Below are 23269 nucleotides of genomic sequence, written 5' to 3'. Positions count from 1 at the left end.
TATACCTAGTTCATGATGTCATTTTTAAAGACTAGATGGGATAACATACATGATGCTCAAGTAATATCAGCTATTATTTTAGGCCAATTCCGATGAAAAGCTGGATGCTGGAAAAACTTAACTTGCAAGGTTCTCAGACGAATTCTATGTACTTAGGGGCGCCTGGGTGGCACAGTCATTTAAGCATTTGACTCCTGACTTCGGCTCAGGTCACGATCTCATGGTTCATGAGATCGAGCCCTGGGTTGGGCTCTGTGCTGAGAGCATGGAGTTTGCTTGTGATTCTCTCTCTCTCTCCTCTTTCACTGCCCTTCCCCCCCATGCACACTCGAAATTGCTCTCACTCTCAAAATAAATAAACTTTAAAAAATAATACTATGTATCTAATAAAGGCAGCTAGGTTTATAACTGAAAATATTAATTTATGAGAGAAAAAAATCCATGTTTTTTAAAAATTTTTTTTTAATGTTTTATTTATTTTTGATAGAGAGAGAGACAGAGCATGAGAGGGGAAGGGGCAGAGAGAGAAGGACACAGAACCGGAAGCAGGCTCCAGGCTCTGAGATGTCAGCACACAGCCTGATGTGGGGCTCGAACCCATGAACCATGAGATCATGACCTGAGCTGAAGTCAGACACAACCCACTGAGCCACCCAGGCGCCCCAAGAAGAAAGTCAATGTTAAACACTCATGGTATATGCAGTAGAAAAAAGCATAGCCTATATCTTTAAGTCCCCCTAACATATTAACACAAAAATATTTATTATCTTCTTCCTAAGCATACGCACTCTATAAAAGACAGAGTAGGGAACCCAAAGAAGATAATAGAGGCTAATTCCATGAGGACAGTTCAATCTAGAAAAAGTGTAAGTTATCCATGCACACCAGAATAACTAACTGCATACAGCAGGTCAGCTAAGTGGCAAGGGAAGGTGCTAAAGACTAAGTTCCAAGCAGCAAGGGCAGGCTCACTTTCAGGACATGTGGTCAGAGAGGGAGGAGGTGGGTTTGAGCTGAGCCAGTGTTTGCAGAGGAGGTGAGGAAGACACAGATCATTATTTCAGAGAGAATGTGCTGTCCTGTTTAAACTAATGTCCAGTTTAATGTCCTAAGTCCATGTCCAGTTTAAACTAATGCTAAGTCGGCACATCTGTGTCTCAGAAGGTTCCATGACTTGGTGTAAGAAGGGAGACAGCTTGTGTGGCTTCTAGCTTTCCTGATAAGGGTCGTCTCTCCCCCATAGGAAGCCAGAATAGAACTACTAGGAGCACCATTAACAAACAACTTGCACCCACCCAGCGGCCCTCCTTTCCTGGTGTTCTCAGGCACGTGGGTCACCATGTATACGGCTGACATTTGGTCAGGGGGTAAGAACATATACCAAACAAGCTACAGCATCATCCACACCAAAGAGTGTGTGAATGCAAAATAAAAAGTTTAAAAAGCCCAAGGAGGAACCAAAGGTTAAAGTATCCATCTCTGGGAAGCTTGCCCTGACATGCCTGCATGAGCCGCGTGCAGAGTCCTCGGGCTAGGGCCTACGGTGGCCCAAAGTCATGGGTCTCCTTCACACTCGGGACCGCATGGGTAGCACCATTACCCTCCACCTCCGCCCCTGCATACCGACTACCTCCACTTGGATGACTCAAAGGCACCCTCTGCTTTCTCCTTCCATTCACAGTCCCTTTCTCATAGAACACACATGCCACCTCCAACATTGTCTAAACCAGAAACCCGGAAGTCACCGTAGACTCCTTTCTCTCTCTTCCCTAGGTTTGGCAATAGACTGCTCACTCATCGCCCCAGTCTGGTGTCACCTCCTCCAATCTATCTTTTCTCTGGACTGCTGCCTCAAAGACTATCGCCTTCAGGATAAAATCTTAACTCCCCTTAGCAAGACACGAAGGGCATCATTTACCCGGCCTCCGCCGACCAGTCTGACCTGAGCTTCCAACACTCTTCCTTGAAGTTTGCATTCTGGCAACATCTAATTAGCTGAGAGGTCCCTGAACCGACCCTGCCTTGGGGCCTCCCTGACACCCTCTTCCCTCATCACCTTGCCTACCACTTGGAAAAGTTCTAATCATCCTTCCAGCCTTAGTGGAAGTGCTATTTCTGCTGATTCTTCCCTGACACCTGCCGTGTGCTGAGGTGCCTCAGCCGGGATCCAGCTGCCACGGCTTACCTGCGTCATAAGGCCCCGGGATCAGGAACAAAATCCTTTTTCTCCTTCCAGCCCCAGCCCCTCATGCACAGTAACCCACCCAAGCAAAAATCCGTTGAGCAAATGACTGAACTTTAAGAGAGAAATCAGTATTATATGGGTAAAATCAACAAGTTTGCAGAAATCCACTGCAAACATTAGTTTATTTGATGGGGCTGGAGAGGGGGCTGTGGACTTGCATGGGGATATTCTCCACCAGTGTATCTCTCTTCTCGTTGAAACGGCCAATGAGATAACCTCGCGTGTCGCCCAAAAGGACATTTCCTTAAAAGAAATAACCTCTAGGGTACTAACTGAATTTACAGTTTTTTTAAACTCTTTTCAGCTGGTACTCAAATTTATCTAGAATATTTTTACCTCCTTGTCACTACCAACACAACAAAAGTTAAGAGACGAAAAACACTACAAAAATTTAGAACGAGCCAGGCAACAGGGATTTAGTGTAACTTAGCTTTGAGGCTTCTCAAAATGACTTTAAAAGCCCCTATATATCGTGAGAGATATTATAAACTTGTCAGAAGGGTTCCTGTTCTTTGCATCCCTTGAAAAAAAGATGACACAGATTCATGCCTGAAGTTGTAGGGCTGAACTCTAAAATCTTCGAGTTTTGAGTATATGGTTAATTGCAATCATTTACTTTCCTTGGGAATTAATAGAAACCATCTGCTTAATGATAAAGCTGAGCTCTGCAATTATTTGAGGAAAAATGTGCCACAGTCAGCATAAAAGAGTCTTATTGAGGAAGCCTGCTAGACATATGTATTTTTTTGATAATTAAAGCCAATCACATTCATTAATTTAAAAACGCTGTTGTGATCAGCTGCCTCTGTTTTTTATTTATCAGCACCACCCTTGTTAATATGCACCTAGGCAACCTTCAATTTTAGACTTACAGGTTAAATAACTATAATTGTACAGATGGTTGTGACCACACATCAGAATGTTGAGGCGATCATGAGAGAAAACAAAGATGGAGAAACGAACGTCTACCGTAAACTCCATATCCGCCTTCTGGGCCTCATACCTGTGTGCAGCAGGGTTAGTTTCCTTTCCTAGCAAACAGGAAGGCGGCTGTGAGTGCTCCAAACAGGATTCCTTTGAAATGGCCATCTTTCAAAGCTCCTGGTCGCTCTAACTGCCCTTCTGTTAGCAGCTGTGAAGAACCCGAGAAAAACAGGCTTTTGTTACACAGCAGCCTACGGTATGGGAGGAGCCAATGTCTCCCCTGAATGGCTGTAAATATTGATCCACCTGTGAGGAATAAGAGCACCACCTCCGTATGGTAGCAAATAAATACAGAAGGAGGAGAGCAGAGCAGAGAAACACACACATTAGGGCCAACAGCTCCAAGTCGCTTTCTGCTCTCTGTGTGTGGCCCAAGGGAGGAAGAGATGTTTATTTGGACATCCTCCCTTGGGAAAAGAAGCCGGGTGACTGTCTGCTTTTGGGTGGGTTCAGTGCTAGAGCTCAGTTAATTTCACAGGCAGAGACCATACGGTTTTTAATCAACATAAGGAAGGATTTTGAATTTTAAAACCAGTTGCTAAGAAGTAGCTGATCCACACTACTCCATCGCATCAAAATCCTTCACTCTGGTTCTGGAATGTTGAGTCATTATGATGATTCTTCACCTACGGGATGGCATGTGACTTAAAAAGATGAGGGTTTTCTGATTTTTTTAATGTTTATTTTTGAGAGAGAGAGAGAGAGAGAGAGAGAGACAGACAGACAGACAGACAGACAGACAGAATGTGAGAGGGGGAGGAACAGAGAGAGAGAGGGAGACACAGAATCCAAAGCAGGCCCAGGCTCCGAGCTGTCAGCCCAGAGCCTGATGTGGGGCTCCAACTCATGAACTGCGAGATTATGACCTGAGCCAAAGTCGGACACTTAACCGACTAAGCCACCCAGGCGCCCCAGAAAGAGATGAGGTTTGTAAAGAATGACAGAGACTGACTGAAATCTCCCTTAGCTATTCACTACCTGTATACTTTCAGGTGCTTAGTCATTATAACTTGAGCATTATATGTTATTTTCTATTTCTGTAAAATGGACAGAATAATAGTATCCACCATAGAGGGCTGTGAAGATCAAAGATAATGAATGCAAAGTGCTTAGTCCAGGGTCTAGAACTGAGGAAGTGTCCCACAGGTGTGAGTAACATTTGTTGCTTTTATTGTCATTATCAGTATGGCCAACCTCATCGTAGGAACTAGCAGGAAAGTCACCGAAACCACGATTCCCAAGAGGTCACCAGCACCAGGGGCATCTGTGCCAAGAAGGAGGCATAGCTTCCTCCTTTTCTGAAAAGCAATAGAGGACGTTAACAGAGCAGGGCTCAGGCCACTGTGAGCAGTAGCAGCCAGCAGCGGCTCCATCGGGAGTGGACATAAAAACCCCATTCTAAAGCCGAGTAAACACAAGTTTATGGTGGACAGGGAAGTGGTGTCTTAGAACATGAATATTTCAGGGCGCCTGCATGACTCAGTCAGTTAAGTTTAAGCATCTGACTTTGGCTCAGGTCATGATCTTGCTGTCCATGTGTTCGAGCACCCTGTCAGGCTTTGTGCTGACAGCTCAGAGCCTGGAGCTTGCTTCAGATTCTGTGTCTCCCTCTCTCTCTCTGCCCCTCCGACCCTAGCGCTCTGTCTCTCTCTCAAAAATAAATAAGCATTAAAGAATTAAAAAAAAGAACGTGAATATTTGCCACCCCCAATTTCTTTTTCCATTTTTTTCTTTTTCCAAACAAATATGTGCATCGAAATACATGGGCCTCTAGAATCAGAAGGAAAGATGTCTCCCCAGATTTGTCTTCTTGGGCAAGTAGTTAACCTCTCTCAGATCATTTACTCACCTGTAAAATACAGGTAATCGGGATGTGAGGGAGTGAAATGTGCCACAGCACAGCCATTAAGAGAATATAGTTGGATGGCTGACTACCTGGTTCAAGCCTGGTTCTGCCACTTAGACCCTGAGGGTCTAGGCGGCAAGTCTCGGAACGTCTGCTTCAGTTTCCTCCTTTGAAAAATGGGAGTAATAAAAATACCCATCGGGTTGTGGTAACCACTGAGGAAGCTGATACTATTAAGGGTCTTAGAACTAAATTCGTTTTCCTTATTATTGTGACATTAAAAGAGATAATGTGCATAAGCCTGGCATGAATTACGTGCTCATTATGCAGTACCTAACGTTCTTATTGTAAAGAAATTAGAAAAGACGAATGAGCAAGTAAAATAACTGATCATTTTAAGTGGAAACTTTTAGAATTAAGTAAAACACTACAAAAATGACTAAAATTGTACTTAGAAAAAGACATGATTTTCAAGAAAATGATGGAAACGTATTTCCCTAATTATCTTTTAAAAAGGAATCTGGAAGAGGACACTGATGTGTTCACAAGGTGAGAGGTGACCTCTGTGTTTCCCTTTAGACTCGTTAACAGTCCCCAAGTCATTCCGTGGAGGAACTAGCAAGCTATACCGCAGCAAAAGCGTCACATGAGGCCGGGCAAATTCCTATGAAAAAGAGGAAAGTTCAAGTTTAAACAAGACATTTAGCCAAAACCAAGAGAAAAAAGGGAATCAGTCTGTTAATGCCAACAAATCCAAATTCATGGTGGAAGTTTTAAGACCTAGACATTTCCCCTAAAACTGAGGCTCACATTCCCTTCAGCAACTCTTTCCCTAAGGCACTTGGCAATAATGAGCATTAAAATGAAAATTCCTCCTATTTGAAGAAAACAGAATGGACCTAGAACTTTTTTTCCCTTCTATCCAGGGTACTTTACTAGGTAGTGCAATTCAGACACCACTTTTGGGGGGTGGCTTAAAAAAAAAATCTCCAAACTCTTGTAAAATATGCAAACTCCAATACGATATAGAGGAAAATAGAAGAAATTTAGCCCAAATTTTTTTGGAGGACTTAAATATTATTATTGTGTTTAAATATGTGGAAACCCAAGTCTTTATGTGGAATATAAAACCAGTTTAGCAGCGTTTCTTTTCTTTGCTTTTCTTATTCTACCTCTAAAATTTAACATCTTTCACAACATATATGTACCTGAGTACTACACAGACATAACTAATTTTTTATATAAGGAAGCACAAAAATAATTATTTCCAATGTTTTGTCAAGTTTCAAATGACACAAGAGCTCAGGGTTGAAATTTTTCTCATTTTAGGTTTTTATGGTTTAACACATAATTGTGAAATACAACAAATGGATACTTGTAAGTATATCCTAAATATATTCTAAATATTTTAACAATGAAAAATGAAGTTTACTTATTAAAAAATTGCTTTTTAAAGCTGCCCTTCTAGAATATTTCTAGAATGACCATTATTTCTATATAGCATCTTCATAATCTACTTGGTTAGTTATAATGAGCAGTAACCTTACCCTTATTCCCAGTGCTTATAAACCTTCCATTATTCTAAGGGGCCCAGGGAGTAAAAAGAATTATACCTTTTAGTATTTCATCACCAAATTTGATTTTCTTTTCAAATAACCGGAAGGTACATCTGTGATACCATGTGTCTCTTAATTCCACTTTGAAGGTAAGCAAACATTTACCACCCCGCTTAGTTACTGAATGCAATCAATATTCTTGTCTATGATCCAGACATAGCGTCCTACTGGTTATGTTCAAGTGGTCACTTATGAGGGTGCCTTAGGCAACTGCTTCTTGATTCCCAAAAGGAGGTCTCTGGCCTTGGCACAGGCAAACGCTAATGACTCCATTCCCCCAGCTTAACAGGTTTTCAGTTGCTTCCCTGGGCAGACGATGAAGCCAGAACTGAGAGACGTGGTCCTAACTATCTGTGCAGCTCCATCTCACGACATGCCTGCCTTTGTTCTTTCTACTCACTGCCACCCCTACAGCCACAATAGTAAGGACTAAAACCTATACAGAACCTAAGCATTATATACCAAAAGATTAATTTAATCCTTGCAACAGTCCTTTAAGGGAGGACTATTATTACCCCCACTTCCCGGAAGAGGTTAAGGGACCTGCCTGAGAGCATCTAGCTAGCGGGTATAGTAGTCAGGGTTCAAACACGGAGTCTGGCTTCAGGTCCGTGCTCCTGCATCCTGACTCTTATTCAGATACGGGGTCTGGCACAAAATAGGGCCTCAATAAATCTTGATGACATGACCGAACAAATGAGTTCTACAATTAGTCATGAAATCTATGCAGCTAATCCTGGCTTCTTAAATTTCTACTACACAAAACCTCACTATAGGCTTCAAAGTGCATTCAAATGGACAATGCAGAATTTATTTAACAAATATTTCTAAGCGTCTACAATGTGCCAGGTATCCAGGCTAGAAGGAAATACTGCCCTGCCTTCAAAGAGCTTACACTCGGGGCAGGACACACACCACAACAGGTCATTAATTAATTAGGCCACGGGACCAGAAACTTCATCCTAGCTGCACCAAGCTAAGCCTCTTAGGAAATGGTTGAATGCTTTTGAAATAAGGTCAGTTTATTCAAAACATACGCACTCTAACCTTTTGTGGACCGGCCTGGGAACAGGGCCTGGACTGAGGAACAACCCAGGAAGCAGATAGATGAAGGAAAGGACAGATGAAGGAAGCAAGTGAACTAACTGGACCTGGCCACACTGTTCATCTGGGAAAATGCATTTCGAATTCTAAACAACTTGCAAGCTCAAGTAGTTCAAATCTCTGCTCGCGAGAGCAGGGGATGAGCTCTGCTTTGGAATTATCCACCCCCCCCACACACACACCAGATGCCTCCCTCAAAATCTGGGGGCAAATTAATAACCCAAATAGCAAACACAACTCCAGACTGTATAGCACCTGGTCTCATATGATCCTCCCTTCCTTCCTGCAAATGCTCTATTTTTAAAGATGTCCACGTCTGTCTAAAAGTTGCTTGAGACACTGGAAGGACGGGATCTATTCTTACGTTATCTGTCATGCACAACGTGTAGAACACTTGAGTTATTACAATTCTGAGGTTTCTGTGGGAGACATCTTGTTTTTATAAAATTGGCAAATCAAAATTCTAGGTTTCATGATTGTTTTATGTAACCATGAAAAGTTTCTCTCTCTTTCTCGCTCTCTCTCTCTTTATATATATATTTAAAAAGGCTCCTCAAACACATGCTAAGACACTTATTTCAAAATCATCACAATTTTTTCAATCAAAAAGTGAACAGCTTTGACATTTTAAAATAAGTAATTGTCACTTTCAGAATTTGATTAGACTATTCTAATAGCAGGCTGGAGTCATTAAAACTGGCTTTTAGAGAGATCGTTCACATGCTCAGTAATTGGCATACTGTAGTGATGACAGCCTCCCAAGCAGGTTTTCAAATAAAGACAGTGTCTCTAAAAACCGAATAAAGGCATGTCACACACACAAGCCACTCCGTAGAAATGTGTTTCAATACTGTTTAATCATACTAACTCCATATTTTCATAAGAAAATGACTCGATTTTTGCATTAATAAAATGTAATAGTTAGGCCTTACATTAGGGTCTGCATATTCTTACATAAGAAATGTAGAAGATGCCCTGTGAAATATGAATACCACCTTAATTCAAAGTAACACACAAAAGAGCATTTCATAATTCTTCTCTTTCTCCATTATTCCCATGAAGGGTGGACCAGGGAGGCAACAGCCAATAATTTGTTAATAGTTTAGCAGAGAAATGCCAGGTTAATTAAAACAAAAAAGGCACCATGTTCCCTAAGATTTACTGCCATTTTATTGAAGGGCAAACTTTCTTTAAAATTCCAGATGTGAAACTGCCTTAGGAAAATTCCGATGCTGTTGTGGAAAAAGCAGTGAAGGTCTCCAACAGGACGCTGCTTGTCTGGTCCCAGAGCCGGCTCTACCCCGGGCCGGCAGATGCCAGCCAGGAGCGGGCGCTGGCTCGCGAGCTCGCGGGGACAGCCGTCCTGATGCCTTTGGGTCACTAAGCTACAAAGAAACACTCTGTTTTAAAAGTCGTCTTACAGAAAGTAATAAAGTGCTGTTTCTTGGGGTTTATGACCTTATCTTCTTTTAAAGAACCTCGTTTCCTACAGAAGAGCCAGAGCTGATACACAGGGCTGATAAACCGCGGGGGAGAGAAGCTAAACCGCGGAGGCAGGGGTTACATGGTTGAAAGTGCAAGTATATGGCATCAGTTACTTTTCTGAGTGAAAGGGCTAGCTAGCTAACAGGCAGCAATTTTTTTTTCAATCTGACATTTAACCAGGTGTTCCGAATTGCATGATTGGTTGTATACGTTTCTGATTTGTAAGAAGTCCTAGCTTTCAGGCTGCAATGGAAGAGAGTACATTTCTGCAGAAAATTAAGAAGTTGGGAGCACTAAGTTTGAAAAAGGAGCACTTCTACCCCCAGACCCAATAAAAGGATAAGGAGTTCAGGCCTCTGTAAAGTGTGAGGCCAGCATGGAAACTCCTACAAAGAAATCATTTTTCCTTCCTTGTCACTGCCATCATATCTCATTTCAAACTGTTAGCTAGTGGCTTCTAGAAAGCCACATTAACCGATACAATCCATGTGGGCGGTCAGAGATCTTTTTTTTTTCTTCAAAGATTTTATTTTTTTAACTAATCTCTACACCCAACATGGGGCTCCAAGTCACAACTCCGAAATCAAGAATCACACGTTCTGCTGAAGCAGCCAGACGCCCTGCTGTCAGAGATCTTATATTCACAAGAGTTATTTCTTATATAAGAGTTATTTCTTATATTCACAAGAGTTACTTCGATATCAAGATGCTTAAACACATATAATTAAAATGTACCAAAACAGGGGCGCCTAGGTGGCTCTCTCAGTTAAGTGTTGGACTTTGGCTCAGGTCATGATCTTGCGGTTCTGGAGTTCGAGCCCCACATTGGGCTCTGTACTGACAGCTTGGAGCCTAGAGCCTGCTTTGGATTCTGTCTCCCTCTCTCTGCCCCTCCTCTACTCACACTCTGTCTCTCTCTCTCTCAAAAATAAATAAATATTTAAAAAAAATGTAATGTACCAAAATAAAACCCACTTAAGACTTTCCACGTGAAGGCAAACATCCTGTTCTGTCTTTCGGTAGCTACAGGCAACCCACCCACCCTGGTTCTGGAATTGCTTCTACCGGATCTGATGGACTGACGGGGGCAGTTACAATCCAGTATGCTCTGGGGGCGGGACGGGGGAGTTTAGAGCCTGTGCCGGAGGGTTTCATACAATCCACAACTGGAAGGCAAGTCAAACAATTTTATCCACACACCTTAAACATTACTTCACAAAATCAACACACTAACCAATCATACTATACACACTGGAAAGGAAATGAACAGGAGTAAGTTCTTCAAACTTAAGGCGGAGAATCACATTTTTAGGTACCACCGATAAAATGGGAAATCTCTCGTTTATATAGTCTTCATCTTTGAACTCAGTATTCAAACTTACTTATACCATTTCTGTTGTCTGGAACTATCTGTTGTAGAGTGTAGACAGAATGTCAGAGACCAGGAGTGAGGAAGAGAGAATATGTGATCCAATTTTCCAGTAAGGGCAAGCATTTATTATTTCCATATTTTATTCTGGATTAGGCAGTTATTCGGGAATGTCTGTGCTTTGCCAAAGCTAAGGCCAGAATCCCCAACCCTGGGCAGGCAGGTCACATGGGGCCACCACCATCAGGCAAGAACGAATGTGCGTCTGCTTCTGGAAAATATACCCCTTAATCTTGGCAGGTCAAAAGCACCATTTTCATGTAAAAAAACACTTGTGCTATTGGCAGTTCTGATAACCAGTGATCATATGGCTAACTTGTGCTAATAAATATAAAAAATATTAATAGAATCCTATCCCCCAAAAGAACAAAAATGTCATACAGGATTTGTGATGTCTGAAATGCTATAAATCTCTCCAGACAGGTTATATCCTTCCCCCTTCCCTGAGGCATTTGTCATCCTGCCAGACAAGATTAGAACGAGATAAGCCTCGGAAACTTTTTGAAGATATTAGAAAGATCATGTTAGGGAAGTGGCTTAGGGGTTATACTTTATCAACCAACATCCTTCAAATGCCTACCACTGATAATAAACTGTCATCTGTAGAGCAAGGTGGCGGACACTGGCTGAACAAGGGGGCTATATATTTAGTCATAACCTTTATTCTGTTTTCCCTTTGTGTGTGTTTGTGAGGGAAAGTCCATTTTAAAACATTGTAACACAATAGGCAGACAAAGGCATTTTTCATTAAGAAGATCCTTTCTCACCACTCCCTGTCACTTTTCTGACCTTCTTTCTTCTACTGGACTTTCCTGCCACCCCACCCAAGTACTTCCCGGAGTAGTATTTTCTACTCCATTCAACTTGCAGATTTTGTAACACGCAGTCACAGGAAAGCTTCCTGATGGCATCTAGCTTCTGCGGATGTATGTTTTCAAATGCGTGATCTTCCGTGCAAGGGCAATTTAACTCTATTCTGTCCAAGAATGAATGAGTTAATTTGATTTAAATTTAAAAGTCATATTTTTAGAGGCCCCCAAATAGTTTTCAATTGCACGTTAACACATTTGTTATAAATCCTCACCAGGAACTTTATCAGAGCGTATAAGGAAATTTATCTTATTTTCTATTTCAGACGTTTGTTTTCAATGATAAGGACTCACTGTTTATATACAGTAGCTATGAAAAGTCATCTCTAAGAATGGCCAAGATATACTGCTAATTCAAAATCACTCTGGGAATTTGTCACAGTCACTGAATTACCAACGGTGGCTGCTGCAAGGCAAAAATGTAATGTCTCACCCATTTTCAAAACAATCAAAAGGCAAAGGTATCTCGTTTGTTGTATTGGAAAATCAAAGTAAATATGCTGTCACGCTAGTATTACAAAGGAAAAGATGAGAAAGGGCAGAGAAACCTCAGAGATTATTTAAAGGCAGTGGAGTTTGGGTATGTAAAATATAAATATATGTATGGGATATTTTTATTTTTAAAGACTTTATCTTCTTAAGTAATCGCTACACCCAACGTGCGGCTTGAACTCACAATCCTGAGATCAAGAGCCACGTGCTCTACTGACTGAGCCGGGCATGCACCCAGGGCATATAAAATATACTGGTAACTGAAGGCAAACTGAAATGATACTGTTTGCATATTAGCACTAAAGGAAGTTAAGAGAAGTTGCTAATGTACTTGAAATCGGCTTGATACAGGAGTAACATCAGTGGACTGAGATATACAGACCCTCTGGAAGATGATGTTAAGAGGAGATATGAAAACTGGCAGTGAAAAATGAGAAAGGGAGAAATGAACAAATAAATATAAGAAAAAGCAACGATGTAAGGGGTCAATAACAGACAAGAACCAGGGCGAGCCAGAAGACCTCAGGCAGCCTCCACTGCGGTGTGGAGAAGAGATATGAAGTCTTCACAGGAGGAGGAGCCTCAATACCCAAGTCACAGAAGGAGAGGAGAAAGGACGCGTTACATGAAGGTGAAGGGAACCACCTGTAAGGCAGTGGGAGAGCTCTGCTCAGAAATATTGGATGGCCAACAAAGACACCGCTCGCATTCAAATTTTAGTGGATTTAATTACAAATTTAAAATTGCGATCAGGACGATTTCATGGTTCTGGAAGAAGAATGAAGTTACTGCCACAAATAGAAACTTGCCTGTGGCAAGCCAAGTTCGAGCAGGATGGGTAAGAATACTGACTGCTTTTTTCTCAAACTACATAAATTCTGGAGCTTTTAAAAGCCCAAGAATTTCTTTCTCTCTCTTTTTTTTTTTTTTGGCATTTCTTTGGAAAGCTTAATTACAGACCCCCCAAAACTCAATTGTTTGATAAACAGCATATAGATAGGGAGAACACATAATTTATCGCACAAACCAGGACACATTTAGAAAGCAATTAATTATTATGTTCGGACAATGGGCATAAACCAGAATGTATAGTGCCCCTAAATAAGGAGCAATTTCTTAAGTGAAATAACATCAAGGAAATTGGACTCATCACACCAACTGTCTCCTGCTTTGAAAAATGTCCCTTTCCAAAGCACCACTGAAATCTTTCTTGAGGTCATACTTTTAAAACTAGGAAGACCAATATTTCCCAAACCTGACTGAAGCATTCAAAGAAATATCCTGGGAAGGGATAGTTGTAAGAAGATTCAAATTTGGGGGGGGAGGGTCAATTTCAGAAAGATTTGGATTCCAAAGTCCTACTGGAATGAAAACAAAAGCAAAAGGATACATTTCCTGAAATGTATCCAGATGTAGAGCTCAATGTCATCTGTAATAAAGCACAATAATTCAATTATTGCAAAAGGGATTAACTTAAATTTAATTTGCATTTATTTAAATACATTTTATTTGGGGGCAAGAACATTAGCTCTAGCAAATGAAAGTGAACAAAGAACCCAAAGAGACGTTAGCACAGGCATCCATATGTTTAAAAACTATTCATAAACATCTGACTTAGTATAGTCGAGGGCAAACATAAATGTGACTATCGTAATGGGGCTTCCCATACTTATTGAAATCTGAGTGGCCAGTGGCAAGCACCAGACTTCTTCTGGGAACAGCAACTCCAGCTGTGCAGACAGAACATCTGGCCAGCACTACAGGACTGTGGGCGGTGAAAGTTTTGGGGCACCTGGGTGGCTCAGTTGGTTAAGTGTCCAACTTCAGCTCAGGTCATGATCTCGCTGTTCAGGAGTTCAGTTCTTTATTTACCAAAAATACACTTATCAAAAAATAATACACATTACAAAATTTTTTTTAAAAACAAACTATTTTTATTTTTTTTAATGTTTCTTTTTGAGAGAGAGAGAGAGAGCGAGAGAGAGCACGCACGAGCGAGCATGAGTGAGGGAGGGCCAGAGAGAGGGAGACACAGAATATGAAGCAGGCTCCAGACTCTGAGCCATCAGCACAGAGCCCAATGCGGGGCTCGATCCCACAAACTGTGAGATCATGACGTGAGCTGAAGTTGGGCACTCAACCAACTGAGCCAGCCAGGTGCCCCAACAATGAAAGTTTTAAACTGGGTTCTTCCAAACTAATCAGCCAGGCAAGTTGAAGAGAGGGGAGAGCAGTGGGTGGAAGAAGAGGTCTGAGATCTCTTTAAGAATGAAGAGACTCCAAGAAATACTTCTATCTGGAAGGGAGGGTGTGTTTTGGGGAGTAGAGCAAGGACTGTCCCACCTCAACCGCCCTGCCCCACCAAGGTGGTGCATTTCCAAAGGTCGTCGCAAAGACGATGGCTCACCGACACTGAAGAAAGCAGCACAGAATACACAATGGGGTCCTGACATGGTGACGTGGAGAAGAGGCAAACCCCGCAGGCAGCCCTTGTTAGGGGTCCACGGCCCCAGCAGCCAAAGCAGCCAAATCCTGTGGTTCTGTCCATTTGTTGTGTGCATGTGCTTGTTTTCTGCTACCTGCTCTTTGTCTATAGCCAGTTTCCTCAGCTGTTTTTTTTTTCTTTTTAAACCAGTGCTGATTCCAGGACCCCAGAGGCTGGGGAGGGCAGGTGCTGGAGAAGGACTGGGCTACAGGAACTCATGGACGAGCTACAACTACCCTCGGGGGAGCTTTTTTCCCCCGAGTCTCGGGCTTTGAAGGCTGATTCTATGACTGTTCACCAAAAATGGGCCAGAATAAGGGACAGGGCATGGGGGAGGGGAAGGAAAACTGTAGCTCTACTCCGGAAAGAGGCAACTAAAGCAAGACACGGGAACACTCTAACCCAGGATGGTTAAGGGAAGGGAGAGAGCAGGGGGAGATATGGGAAGGGGTGCATGAAGGCCAGGCCATGGAGGGCTCGGAGGGGATGCACAGTTTGAACAAAGTGCAGCATAATCAGACTTTTGCTTTTTTTATTTACATAAATAAAGCAAAATAAATGTATTTATTTAATTTTGAAAGAGAGAGAGATGGTGTGCTCGTGGGTAGGGGAAAGGGACAGAGAGACAATCCCAAGCAGGCTCCATATCCAGCTCAGAGCCCAACATGGGGCTCAAACTCACAACCATCATGACCTGAGCCAAAATCAAGAGTCGGGACAAACAACTGAGCCACCCAGGTACCTTCAGATTTTCATTTCAGATAGATCACCCTGCAACGTGAAGGGGGCAATATGGGAGGCTCAAAGCCTGCGTGCTGCATTCGTGAACTAAGGCAAACGACAGAACCTTGGAAAGAAGAGGATGGCAGGTCCCAGAAATGTCCAGGAGGCAAATTAGATGGGACTTGTCCCTGAATGAACGTGAAGCAGACAAGCTGTCTGGGTAATTTCCAAGTTTCTAGTTTGATTAAGTAGGTAGTTTTGAGGCTATTAACATAGAGGGATAGACATAGATGGTGAAGATCGGAGGATGGACGATGGCAGACAGAGGGAGGGGGAGGCGCTGTCTGACAGGCGTCTCAGCCTGAGTACCCAAAATGCTGACCTCCCACAAACTGGGGCTCACTGCACTGACTGGTGTAAGATGACCCGGATTCTCGTCTGGTGCTAACATGTATGAGCTGTGTGTGATTCTCTCAACCATTTGGAATCTGCTTCTTTATAAAATTAGACAGCTAACCACACAGTTTGTTACCAGGATTAAATGAGAATGTGTGTAAAAGCAGTCTTCAACTCTGAGATTTTATTTAGAGTTAAGAACTTCACTCTCTGTTTCTGTCTCTCCATTCATCAAGCACTTTGTGTCATGTTCAGCCAGCCACCAAAGATAAAATAGTAGACAGTAACTCCCCCTGGAGTTGATACAGCCATTAGGATCTGGTGTCCCAAATTTGGCTTTTCACTTGAAAAACATTTATTTACTCATCAAGCAAAAAAACTTCTGAGCCCTATTATGTGCCTTATTAAAATTTTTTTTTAATGTTTATTCTTGAGAAAGAAAGAGACAGAGTATGAGCAGGGGAGAGGCAGAGAGAGGGAGACACAGAATCTGAAGCCACTCCAGACTCTGAACTGTCAACACAGAACCTGATGCAGGGCTTGAACCCAGGAAACTGTGAGATCATGACCTGAGCCGAAGTCAGACAGGACCTGAGCCAAAGTCCAATGCTTAACCAACTGAGCCACCCAGGCACCCCTATATGCTTTATTGTAAAAATAGAAACATGATTTGAAACAACAACAACAAAGAAACACAAATAGCACACAACTGTTTTCTTTAAGGACTTTAAATAAATTTCAGGATGTAGAACATAAAATATAAAGAGATGAATTATGTATTCTGCGCTGAAATAGAGACCTGAGGCTGAGTGAATTGGATAAATTCACCTACCATCTTTGCCAAAGGGTTAGCTAACCTCCTTACTAGTCCAATTCTGTATATGAGGGGCAAAGAGACTATTATTACTATTTAAAATAATCATTTGCAGTGAAATTAACTGGCCTCATGGGCCATCAACATACCTTCACAAAATGTTCAGAGGATTTAGACCTTGCTAAAGCTCTTCTCTAAAACTTTTACATTTAGTACATAGAGACCATCAATCCAAATGATCTATTGTAAACTACAAATGTTCTTGACAGACAATCAATTGGCAGACAAATACATACAAAATACATATTCTGTGCCAGGAATTCTGTTAAGGGCAGGATACATTCTTTAACAATCTCCAATATCCCCCAAAAGTCTACACTGACCCCTTTTTACTGGAACTGTACTTTTTGAGCTTCCATTATAAAAGCTATTAGGGTATAAACTGGTATGGACAATTTCAGTCTTGCCAGACTGTTTCTGGGTTATTTCTAAAGTGGAATTAAAATTTTGGTGTATTGTTGTTGCTAATTTAAAAGGTATTTCAATAATTTTCTTATCATACTTTTCTCCACCTTATAATGGAACATTAATTCGAGATGACATCAAGGTCAAGGCTGAAGGTCAGAGTGTTAGGGTTGCCATCTTTAGATGGAAATGCCTTCCTGTTTAGCCACGCATACACACACACAAACACACACGGAGACGAGGAAGAGCACAAAGAGAAATTCATGATAACCCCTGCAAACTTCATCTTCTCCATCCTTACAACCCATTACTTATAACGTCTGATAATATGTGATTTGTACATCTTTGGTGTATAATAAATGTTCACTGTGGAAGGAATTTGGTCCAGTAAGCATCCACCTGGAGATGAAACTAAAGAAAAAGAAATTAAACATACAAATCATCCTTGAGATCTGTATACAACTTGCTACTATGTACAGTATCATTTTTGCTATACTTTGGGACATGATGAGCACTTTCTGCATTATGACAAAAATCCCACAGGTAAATAGTAACATACACAAGGCTTATAAAGTCTATAAAAAGGCAGGGTGGCAAACCTACTTGATGGAAAAAAAGTGAAGTGACACTAAGCATCCTCAAGAAGTTCATTTTAGATCAGGAAGGCAATTTTACTCTATTACATGCATTTTTAAAAATGTTTGTTTATTTTTGAGAGAGACAGAGCACGAGCAGGGGAAGGGCAGAGAGAGAGAGGGAGGGAGACACAAAATCTGAAGCAGGTTTGAGCCTCTGAGCTGTCAGCATGCAGCCCAGAGGGCTCGAACCCACGAACTGTGAGATCATGATTGCAGCCAAAGTCAGGCGCTTCACTGACTGTGCTACCCATGTACCCCACTATTGTGTGCATTAAAAGAACTCGGTTGCACTGCAGAAAAAACATACAGTTTTTGGTAGAAAAATAGTAAGCAAAAAGAAAAATTCGTAACCTCAACTTTCAGAGACAAACATAGATATACAAACACTAACACAAAAGTATTTACTTTTCTCCCCCAAATACTGAGCACATCCTACTTTACTATTTTATCATCTGCCTTTTCCCCTTAAATATATCCTGAATATCTGTTCATACTTTACCTTTGTACCTTTATTTTTAACAGCTGCATAATTTTCCACCCTATGAACATACCATAATTTTTTCATAACTTTTAAGGTCTATAAAAAGCTTTTTGACAGCATTCTAAAATGTAAAGTTGAAACAGGCATTAAAAAAACTCAGTCAATAAATCAGTTCAGCAATGGGCCTTGAATATATTGTTTTAAATTAAAAAATCCAAAAATCTATAATGTGACATTAAATTTTGTAATGTCTTCAGATTTGCAAGTTTTATAAAATAGAGTTCAAATTCAAGTTCATTTGAAAGAGAAGTAAATGCTTTCAAGTAATGCATTTAAGAGAGGAAAGGTCATTTCAAGTTTAAGACTGCCATCTAGTGCCTCCTTTCTTCCTGTTGGATGCAGGAGACTTTCAGTTTTAGGATATTCTACAGTTAACTCTCTGGACTGGTTAACTCAGGTTTTCACTAGAGGTAACCTTTTTCAGCCTATACTTCATTTTTCTATGGTACCAGCTGTGCCGATTAAGGAAATTGATCGTAGTGTTCAGCGGTCTTAGAGAAAAGGGCATAGACTTGAAATTAAAAAGCAGTCATCCTTTGCTGATCTATGCATCCTGTATCATCCTTTGCTGACCTATGCAATTAAAAATGACCCCCCAAACAAGACAAATTAACCCTTTGTGCTGATGTAATCCCTGGAACAGATGGATCAATAATGGGAACATATCTCTCCACCAAGGTTCATGTTTAAGACGAGCAATGTGGCATTAGAAATTCTCCTCTGGCTGGTACAGATCAAAGGCGGTATCATCAGTCATCTGAACAGCACAGATTCTGAAATCAGAGTCTGAGATACCTGCTATAGACTAGATACTCACTGGGTGACCCAAGGCATTCCTTTGTGACTCAATGTAAAATCAATGTCCCAGCAATGTTAGGTGACACTGAGCTAATGGACAAGTAAATTAACAAGGGAGGCACAGCAACGGAGACCTCAGCCTTATGAGTTCATTAGCCAATTCAAATTGGAATAGTTCCAAGACACCTGGGTGGTTATGTCCACCTACCTGAATTATCATGGAAGTTTCAATTGGATAGTTTTCTTCCGTGAGTCATAAATTATTTAACTTTTACTCTGCACTGTTAAACAATTGTCATGTTCCACGCTTAAGTGGCTGCCTTCCAAATGGGGTATGAAATGACTTTGTGATAAAACTGAGTCCTAACGTATAAAAGAAGCTGTACTAGTTTAGATAAAATTCCATCCGGCAGCTCAACTGATCAAGATATTTAATTGATTTCAACAAGTCACAGACATAGGATTAGGCAGTTCTGAATGGTACTCTTACCTCTTTTCTAGAAAACAGCCAGTTTATGCATAACAAAGATGAAAGTTTAAAAAACTTTAAAAAGTTTTATATTTATTTGAGTGGATTTCTAAATCCAAATGTGCATTTTAACAAAAAATTCCATATTCAGTAGGGTCTTGAAAATTATTATATGAACTTTAACATATAGAGTCAAATATAGAAAAAATATTTAGCTTTATTTTAAAGTGATTTGTTTATTTGGGAGATGATTTTCACAAAATTCACATACTACTATCAACAATAACTTAGTTTAATTTAATATGCAATAGCTTGTGTGAATTTAACCTGAACCCCAAAGGTTGTTTTAGCACCTAAAAAACCTTTCATTTCCTAGCCTTTATCATGCAAATCTCCTCAAACAGCTTGTTGAATTCCACCTTCCTGGGGCCACTGAGGAAATGTAGAGAAAAATGGAGCCTAATTGACTGTGAAAGGAGGTAAACATAATGAATAGCTAAATTTTCACAAGTGTTAATATTGTAAAAGAAAAAATACAAATATTTTGGGCTTTTCTATATTATAGATTCGATGTAAGTTTCAGAGTCCAAAAAAAAAAAAAAAAGACGAGCAAAAGGGATGTTATGAAGTGGTATTCCAAGAATAAAATCACAGGTTGCTTCTTCCTCCAAGAGAATTCAAAAAGGTAATAGAAAAGAAAACGTGCCCATAGCTTATATTATACAGCTGATTCCAAACAAATCCCTGGAGCCAGCCTAGGGGAGGTGAGCCATTCAGCACAAACTCCACCTGTATCTGAAGCCAGCGGGGAGAAGCCGGTGAACTTCCAGGTCCCCGGTGGGGGTGGGGGTGGGGGTGGGGTAGGCAAAGCAGCAGGGGTTCTGATGGCTTTCCAGATCCAACTCCCAGGCCAAGCTTCTGTTTTTGGTACAAGAACAGGAGCACCTAACAGTCCCTTGGATGACCTGGGCCTTCGGGTTCTGATGGTGACACACGGCGTCATGAAAGTCATGAGCAGCAGACGGCTCATTTGCTATTTGAGGCCAGTCATCTTTTCTCCCTATTTCAGGTTTGCCTGTCCGAAGGCACCCCCAGCCCAGCTGTGTTACTTAAGAAGGATGTAGATAATGGGGTCATCTATTTGGATGCTTCTTCCCTTTCCTCCCTCCCATCACTCCCTTTCTTGTGGTATGTAGGAATTAGGTCTAATATCATGTTTTTTCAATAAGTATTAGTTGAATGAATGAATGAATGAATGAGAGACAGATTTTAAGTGTAAATAGTTTGGGTAGATTTTACATTATAATTAACTTTCAAAATATATAAGCATTTGCAAATTAAAAAAAAATTATTATCTGTAAACCAGATGGTCTTCATCTATACTTTGGAACATTTAAACAGAGAAACACTGTTTATGATAGGACTCTTTTTTTCCTTTGAGAAATATTAAACTATATCACTAACACTTATTTTTCTTTTTCTTAAGTTTATATATTTTGGGGGAGTGAGAGCAGAGAGAGAGAGAGAATCCCAAGCAGGCTCCACACTGTCAGCACAGAGCCCAACATGGGGCTCCATCCTGCGAATTGAGAGATCATGACCTGAACTGAGATCAAGAGTTGGACACTTAACTGACTGAGCCACCCACATGCCCGTTTTTCTTATTTCTTAAAGTAATACACTCATAGCACTAATTCTGGAAAAACTGAAAAAGGGACAAAGAAAAAAATCATACTCATTCCTAATCTAACCACCAAGAAACAAACTAGTACTAATATTCTACAACTACAAAACATGTACCTAGAGTCAAGAGGACACCCATGCAGGGCATCAAACCCAAAGTACCCATGTTCCACAGATCCAGGACAGGGTCCTCCAGCGAGTCGCTTAGGCATTGGAGGATTGTTTCACCCTAAACAAAGTTAGTGGCTTCTGATCATTAATCAGACTGTACTCAGTTACAATGAGAAATATAATGGTCGAATAAATAAAAATATCCTGTGGGCAATCACAAGTAATACCCTAGGGCTAGTGTACACTACTTATGCAAAATGACTGAACTACTTTAATGGATACCATCATCAAGCCAGGACCACTAAAATACATACACATCAACCAAAAGACCAGGGTAAACCCACTGGAGACACCTCCCCTGGGCTGCTCTGGACCCACACCCAAGAGCTCCCACCCATTTTCTTCTTTATAGATTCTATTTGGCCGACCTGCAATTTTGACTAAACTATGAGTTCTCCTTACTCGCGGGAGTTAAATTGTTGACTTCTACAAATAGGTGACTTAACAGACATTGCTCCCAAAGATTGGGAAACTTTTATCCTAAAAAATAAGAAAGGCAACGCAAAGGCAGTTACCTTTACAATTATCCTGTACAGCAGGAGAGGCGTAATCATGGAGATTCCCTAAGAGAGCCTTCAGAGGGATATTATTCTCTAAATCTGGACCGAGAAGGGGAATGTATTATTCATTCTCTCTTAGCATTGGTACAGATTTTTCAAACTGTGTTCAAGGACCCAGGACCCCACTGGCTGGGGAGGAGACAGGGACACTGAGCGTGTGGAACTGTGAGTTGCCAGGTAAATACAGGACTCCCAGGTAAATTCATATTTCAGATAAACCACCAATAATTGCTTTAGGGACATGCAGTATTTGGGCCGCACTTCAACTAAAACTTCTTGTTTATCTGAAATGCAGATTAACCGGGCATCTGATGGGTTTTCCTATTTTGATAAATCTGGAAGCCCTATCATGAACTCCTTTTCTCCCTGCCAACAGGAGCAGTTCCACTTTACATACTGGAGTTCGAGATGATCTTGTGTTTCAAAGTGTTCAGCTCTCAAAAACAACAACTTGGAAAAGCAGTCTGCTGGAGGAATCCAGGCAACACTCTAGACTCCACCGTCGGTGGACTTCCCATCAAGAAAGCGGGGTGCGTCTGGCTGGTGTGAAAATTAAAGCTTGTAAAGCCCTTTGAAATTGGCATGTTCAGCCGCATATGCTACAAAATATTTATCACATGCCAGACCGCCTGAAAACATACTGACTAACAATTAGGTAGCAGAAATTCTAAAAGATGTTAAGGCAAAATTTTTATGTCACCATATTGAAGAACCACATATTGAAACACAGCAGAACCTTCCAACCTAAGATGTGAGTTCATCTCTGAAACACAAATATACATGATTTGCTTTTTAAAGTACAGTACATTATATTGTGATAGGTTTTTTCTCTCCTGGCTGAATCATAGTTTTTAAAATAGGAGTTCAAGAAAACAATCAGGAAGTGAAGAAAATAGCTCATCTCCTATAAGTCTATTGTCTGCTATTTCTGCGTGGTAAGGTTTTTTAACCTTAAAAAAAGTTTTTCTGAAAACAAAACAGAGATACCAACACAATAAAACACATCTGGAGGCCACTTGGTGACATTCGGGGTTCATCTACCCCCCCCCACCAAACATTAGCTTTCATGGAAAGCTCTTACAGTACTTAAAGTAAATGTCATAAAAGTATAACAATTCATTATGTAATGTTGTCTAAACACTTGAGGCTGAAATTGAAATGTGGTGGTGAAACTGAAGTGCAAATAAACTTAGATTATACCAAACAAATTTAGATCATACCAACATAACAATGAAAAGGCACAGTGTAAACACTTGGTGGACTGGCCCAGGTAAATGGACCATTTAAGGAGAATTGGGAGCTTTTACTCAGAAGCTTCAGTCAACGCCAGAGAAGGAAGACAGGATGACAATGAAAGTTGTCAAAACTCACATCTAGTTTCTGACTGAGATTTTTATAACGGTGGCAGTAAGTGCACGAGCGAGAGCATAGTCGTCTTAGAGCCACAGAGAAAGAC

The 23269-nt window shown here is 40.9% G+C and overlaps 1 protein-coding gene and 1 long non-coding RNA gene across 4 annotated transcripts in view; one reads left to right on the top strand and one right to left on the bottom strand.

Moving 5' to 3' along the window:
- The window catches only part of PRICKLE1 (prickle planar cell polarity protein 1), a 110611-nt gene that overhangs the window by 71179 nt on the left and 16163 nt on the right, over positions 1-23269 (bottom strand). Inside the window, exons 1-2 of one of the 3 annotated variants that reach the window (XM_029954885.1) lie at positions 3476-3771; positions 3249-3377 (exon numbers count right to left, since the gene is read on the bottom strand). The exons of 1 other annotated variant lie outside the window; for it this stretch is intronic. The gene's annotated coding sequence lies outside the window, so the exon portion shown is untranslated. Of the gene's footprint in view, positions 1-3248; positions 3378-3475; positions 3772-23269 lie in introns of those variants that run through there. One more of the 3 variants, XM_029954880.1, reaches the window with a different exon arrangement.
- On the top strand, positions 7028-9245 carry LOC115304631. The gene is made up of 2 exons (XR_003914527.1): positions 7028-7113; positions 8998-9245. It is a non-coding gene; the product is annotated as an uncharacterized LOC115304631 (long non-coding RNA).

The sequence above is a fragment of the Suricata suricatta genome, chromosome 10 (genome assembly GCF_006229205.1).
Source record: "Suricata suricatta isolate VVHF042 chromosome 10, meerkat_22Aug2017_6uvM2_HiC, whole genome shotgun sequence".
Lineage (NCBI taxonomy): Eukaryota > Metazoa > Chordata > Mammalia > Carnivora > Herpestidae > Suricata > Suricata suricatta.
This window is presented reverse-complemented; position numbering and strand designations above follow the sequence as displayed.